Raw genomic sequence first — 6,248 nt, forward strand, 5'->3', positions numbered from 1 at the left:
TATTTGACTGAAGTCTTCAGGGATGGGAGAGAATGAGTGCTTATACCAGGTGGAAAAATAGGAAAAGGAAGTGCAAAGGCCCCTGCGTTGAGAGCATGGCTAGGGTGGTGAGTTGTGGGACAGTAGTAGGAGATAATGTCAGGAAAACAGATGAGTGGAGAGGGTTTATGCAGGGTGCTGTAGGCATTATAATGCCGTAGGCTTTTACTTAGCAGATGGGTAGACATTGAAGGGTTTTGATCAGAAGGGTACATTTAAAAAATATAACTATGATCAAGTTCATTTAAACATGTGCACTAAAAATATATCACTCTTGGTTCAGCTTTGAGCATGCTAATTTTTGAGACCCAAGAGATTGGACATCTCTTGGGTTATTCAAAGATAATTAGATACATGAGTCTGGAGCTCAGAAGGTGGTCTGCAGAGAGACGTGTATGTGTGGGTCATCAGTAGTTCAGTGACAACCAAAACATAAAGCCATGGGGATTGATGAGACCATCTAGGAAAGAGTACAGAATGCAAGGCACAGTTGTCTTGGGATGGCACCTTGAGGGGGTTGGGAGAAGAGCAAGACTCCATAACTGAAATGGCAGAAGGCAAGAGAGAACTTGAAAGACAGTGGTGTCAGGAAACCCAGGAAAGGACTCTGAGAAGGATAGAGGGTAAACAGTGCCCAAAACATGTTTAGTCCATTGGACAGAAAAAAGTCCAATGGACTAAATAATGTGGGGAACATCCATGACCTTGGCCAAAGCAACTTCCACGCAATGTTGAGGAGGAGGATGGAAGGGGAAGGTAAAGAAGTTGATGAAGCAAGCCCAGGTAACCCTTCTAACTTTGGCTGCCTAGGAGAGCAGAAGATAGGATAGCAGCTGAAGGAGGAGTTTTGTAAGGTGAAAAAGACTCAACTATGAATTTCATGTTGATGAAAAGAAGGTATCACTGGAAAGAAGGAAGTTTAAATTTCAGAGAGTGGGAGTGATAGATGGAGTGAAATTCTCAAGAAGGTAGGCAGGAGAAAATGAGACCTAGAGCAGAGTGGAGGAGGGATTAGACTGAGATGGAGGGAGGGACACTTGAGAGACCAACACAGAGATGGGAGACCGGCTGCTAGTTGGCGGGAGTGGGAGGCCTCCGTAGTGTTTTACAATATGTAATTGTGACAAGTTCTTATGGTGGGTCAAACATGGAGGGAATGGGTGGGGCTTCTGGCTGCCACATGATAGAGCTGTCAATTACTCCACTGTCCCAGGAGCCCAAGAAGATGGACTATTATTATTTAAAAAATATCTAATATCCTTTATTAAACATCGCATATAGCCACTTGCGTTTGGGATTACACCTACAACTGCAGTGTGACTTGCTATGTTTTGCAAATTCCATCATTAGTTTTATGATTTTATAACCATCATGGATGTCACAAAATCAGTGATAAATGCTTGATAACTGTGGGATTCAGCAAAGAAGTTGCTACGTCATTCAAGAAGAGTTATAATTCTGACATGAATTATTAATTCATTTTTGTTAACAAGAAAAATGAAAGTGAAACAACAAAGTTATTTCTTAAAATTTTTTTTCATGGTTTGAATTTTTTTTTGATGGACCAATTTGTAAGTGTAATTTCTTTTTGCTAACAAAATTTCAATGGATCATCTGACAGGATCTAGCCTAATATCATTTTGTACTGATTATTATTTCAGTTCAACACATATTTTGCAACAGTGTTCTTGCAAGGATTCATATTACATTCTTTTAGAAAAACTTGCATTAAACTATTTTTTTTTTTTTTTTTGAGATGGAGTCTCACTCTATCTCCCAGACTGGAGTGCAGTGGCGTGATCTCGGCTCACTGCAACCTCCGCCTCCTGTGTTCAAGTGATTCTCCTCTCTTAGCCTCCTGAGTAGCTGGGACCACAAGTATGTGCCACCATGCTCGGCTAATTTTTTGTGTTTTTAGTAGAGATGGGGTTTCACTGTGTTATCTGGGATGGTATCGATCTTCTGACCTGGTGATCCACCTTCCTTGGCCTCCCAGAGTGCTGGAATTACAGGCTAAACTAAATTTTATAATGGAATTTCGACATTAATTTTTTAAGTATATGACAAATTTGTTAGCTTTATTTACTATTTGGTCAAATGGAATTTTCCCAAGTCTCTCTGAAACCCATTTAGAAAATGAATATAGCTTAGAAAATTCAACGTATTTCTTCTTTTTTTTTTTGTTTTGCTTGAGAGGATCCACTTCAACCGGTGTACGTAAGAAGAAATCTGAACTTAAATGTATACCTGCCTTCAGCTAATTCAGCGTTACTAAATATTTTGATTACTTGATCTTTATTTTTTATCTTTAGTTTCACCATTTGTTCCACACAGGAGAATTACAAAGGATTTCCCCCCACATATAAATAGGAAAAAGCATGAAACGAACCATACAATATCTAATAACTCTTTAAGATTCAATCCTAAGCTTACTTTCAACAAAACCACCTTGAGTTCAAAGGAGCTGTTTACATTGATGAATTAATCTTGCCAAACCATTTCTATCATTGAGTTAAGTTAAACATGTTCAACATGAAGTGAGGGATAAAAAAGAAAATTTGCATTTAAAAGTATGGCTTACCCCCTGTCTTGCATGCCTTCTTCAGTTTTTCCCTGAGGAGATGGCTGTTATTTTTTTTTTCATGTCACTTGGTACAATTAAGTCATTTCAAGGTAGATTGAAAAAGGTTTTAATGTGCCTGGCTCTAAAGCCTGACATAAGAAACGAACATGGAAAGTGGTCAATTTCAAAAACCATCAAATCCTTCTCTTAAAAGGGTTTGTGCCCCTACCTTTAGCTTTCTTTTGGCTTCTTTGTGAGAAACTGGACACACACAGCTTTTTTATCTAATGACGTTTGATAATTTGGGAGATGTTTTAAGGGACTGGGACATACCATTTTTAGAGGGTTTGTTAGGATCTGCCTTCTCGAAGAAAGAAACAGAGGGAAGCTAACCTCTGAAATGCTTGTCTTAGGGAGGTGGAAGACTCACATCACTCTGAGAGAGTTGTGTTTGGTTCAACAAAGTGTTATTCACAGGGAGAGACTGGATGATCCAAAAATAGTTGACCTTTGGAGTTAAGCCATTGCCTTTTTAAGTCTGAAGTCACAGATACGCAATTGTATTAATTAGTGTCTGGGGAAGCCTTTACTTTATCATGTTAAAAAAAAAAGTGGTTTCCTTTGTATTCTGTTTATGAGATTTCAAAACTCCTCCATACTGGAAATCTGAAAAAAATTACGTTATAAATCATTTGGAATTTTCTCTTTGTAGAACTAAGCAACATGTCAAACATTTCATATGTCTTGTGACTCAGGCACCTACTTAACGCTTTCTCCTTTTCTGTTTGATTATAAAAGGAGTTCTTGAATCAGAAAATTAAGACATTTGCTAGTTTTCCCTGGAGCTTTAATCAGTTGGCATCAGACAGGTACTTTTATTTTCTTGGCCTTGAAATCTTTCTGTATGGGGCATGAGAGAAATATTTGAAAATGTCTTCTTGGTTAGCAATAAGTCTTTCCTCTTTTTGTTTTCTGTTTCTTTTCTGTTTTCTTAGCTTGCCATCCTCCCTTTCCCCTCAAACATATACTCACATGCACACCCCCAAAGTTATTACTCCTTTTCTTCCATCGAGGGTGGGGAAAAGCTCTCACACTGGGCTGATTGATTTGTAGTCACTGTCCATGAATTGGGTGAGGACACAGTCTGAGTGTCCTCTGGTTTCATAGCCTATAAGTACAGATGAGATCTTGGAGCATTCAGACCTGGACTCTACGGCCCATCATTTTTACGCTTAATCATGCTGAGCAGTAATGCAAAGTACTCCCATGCATTTCTGGAAGTTCCCAGGGGTGCTTTCATTTTACCAGACTGCATCAGTGCCACCTGGGAAGGCCCTGTGGGCCTTGGTGGTGGTCTCCTTGGGCACCCGCTATGCTCAGCCTGGCTCCCTCCAGGGCTCTGCTGTTTGGCTCACCAATCCTCCCTGCCAGGGCAGCCCTACCATCATCCAGAGGCTGTTTCTCAATTTTCTTTTGGCTTTTCCCTCTAACCCCACTTCTTCAGAGCATCACAAAGCTCAGTTAACAAGATTGCATGGAACCAGATGTCTCCAATTCCCTGCTTCTGTGCAGGTCACAAGAACCTTTCCTTTAGTCTAATGCACAAGGCCTCAGACAGAGCAAACTCATACAAAAGACCAGAATTCCATATTAGATTTATACTTTGATTCAGTAATTTTTAGCCCTCTAACATACAATGTAAATTTGGAATATAAAATATCATTCTTAAACATCTACTTTGTATTCTTTACTGTTAGGCACTTACCTTTGTCATTTCATTTAATTCCTATAACCCTTTGTATTATGTTGTTTATTATTGTTATTCCCATTTTAGAGATGAGAAAACCGAGACTCAGAGGTAATAAGGGATTCACATACCAAACACCACAGAGCTGCTAAGGGTGAACTTAGGATCTGGTTGCAGGGTCCATGCTCACCTCTCAAACAATCCTTCCCATTTTGAAAAACAAGTTATATGTACCTTCATCTTAGCAAAACATACCGTAGCTTTTAAGAAGAAAAATGGCTCTAAAATGTTTAAACTCAATGTTTAAAATAAGCCTAAAATTGCTAAAAATGGCTATCAATTTTAAAAAGACACTTTTAGCTAAAGCAGGTGAAGTAGTGTGTTTATAAACGATCACCAACACTCCAGTTTTAGATATTTGCAAAAAATAAAGTGACAGAATTTGTGTGAAAATGCTTAGAAGGCACCATGTTATGTGAAGATTACACATGAGAAGGAGCAAGGAGCTACATTTTTACATGGAATTTACATTATCCTAGTCATCTGTCTGAAACAGACTTGTAGGCTGGTAAGATATTTGTATGGTATTGTGAATCTTTACCTGCTAGATGAATAAACAGAAACTCAGACTTTGTGGCTGCCGATCTGACACTTTCACCAAAATAATATCCAAGGAACTTATTATTTTGTAGATCTTTTCATTCTTGTTCCAGAAGCCAAAACCCTTGAGTGGCTCTTCTGCTGTTGAATGAAATATAATATGAGAGAAGTAATCTTGCAATAATTCCTGTAACTGTGACTTGGGAAAGGGAAGGGAGTGGAGCTTTGCAGACAGCTCACCCCTCAGGGAAGGGCAGTGGGGGTGGAAAGGTGCGGGGGGGAATCCTGTGCAGAAACCGAGGTGGGCCTGAGGACACAGGGAGGCAATCTCGGCCAGACAGAACTCTTTTCTTGTTGAGGGATGAGGAGTGTGGGGCCCAGTTTTGATCATTTGGTTCCATTACTGAGAGCTGTTAGAGAGAATGTCGTTTCACCTTTCTATGTAAAATATTCTAGTTTTACTTTCTATTTGACTTCCTTTGGAATAAGAAGGAATGAGGGATAACTTTACATGTTAGAGCTTCCAAAGGGCTTTCTGAGGCTACATCCTAATTCTTAAAGTAACATATTGTTATTTATTTATTATTATTTTTTAGCTGATGGAACATGTGATTTAAGGAATTAGTGACTCAGAGGTGCTTGCGGGAATCGAGGAATCCCCAGGCCGAATCCCTCCCTCCAAAGGCCCAGAACTCTTTCACAAACCCGGGAGTATGTCCACTTCTCCCTACACCCATGGCTTTAATGGGTGCCAAAACACCACACTGAATGCAACTGTAATATAGGATTAATATTCTCAAAGGCATTAAGGTAAATGGCTTTAAAAAAAAGAAAGAAAAACCAAGAAGTACTAAGAATGGCACGTCTTTCTAATGTCTCAATCTTCTATCAGTAGTCACCCCACTATTCTAACCTCCCATTTCAAAAGAAAATCATCTTTGATGGCCTTTCCTCCTTGTTTGCTGGTCTTTAACTGCCCTGTATGACCGGTCCTACTGGTCCCATGCATAGTGAGAATATGCAATTTTTGGTTTTCTATTCCTGTGGAAAATCAGTTTTGATAAAGAGCTCTGAAACATCTGCAAAGACAGTGGAAATAAAATTACTTCTGACATTGTGGTTTTCCCTCACTAGTTTAGAACCAACATAATAAGAGAAATGTTTGAATGCCCAACTTAGTAGCAATTCAAATGAATCCCACAAGAACAGGAAACCAAGTGGAAGTTCAAATATAAGCTATGCCCTAAAGTTGCCATCAATAATCCCTGAAATGAAAACAATGAAATTGGAATATTGTTT

This window comes from Cebus imitator, unplaced genomic scaffold (genome assembly GCF_001604975.1).
Source record: "Cebus imitator isolate Cc_AM_T3 unplaced genomic scaffold, Cebus_imitator-1.0 Scaffold12, whole genome shotgun sequence".
NCBI classification, from domain to species: Eukaryota; Metazoa; Chordata; class Mammalia; order Primates; family Cebidae; genus Cebus; species Cebus imitator.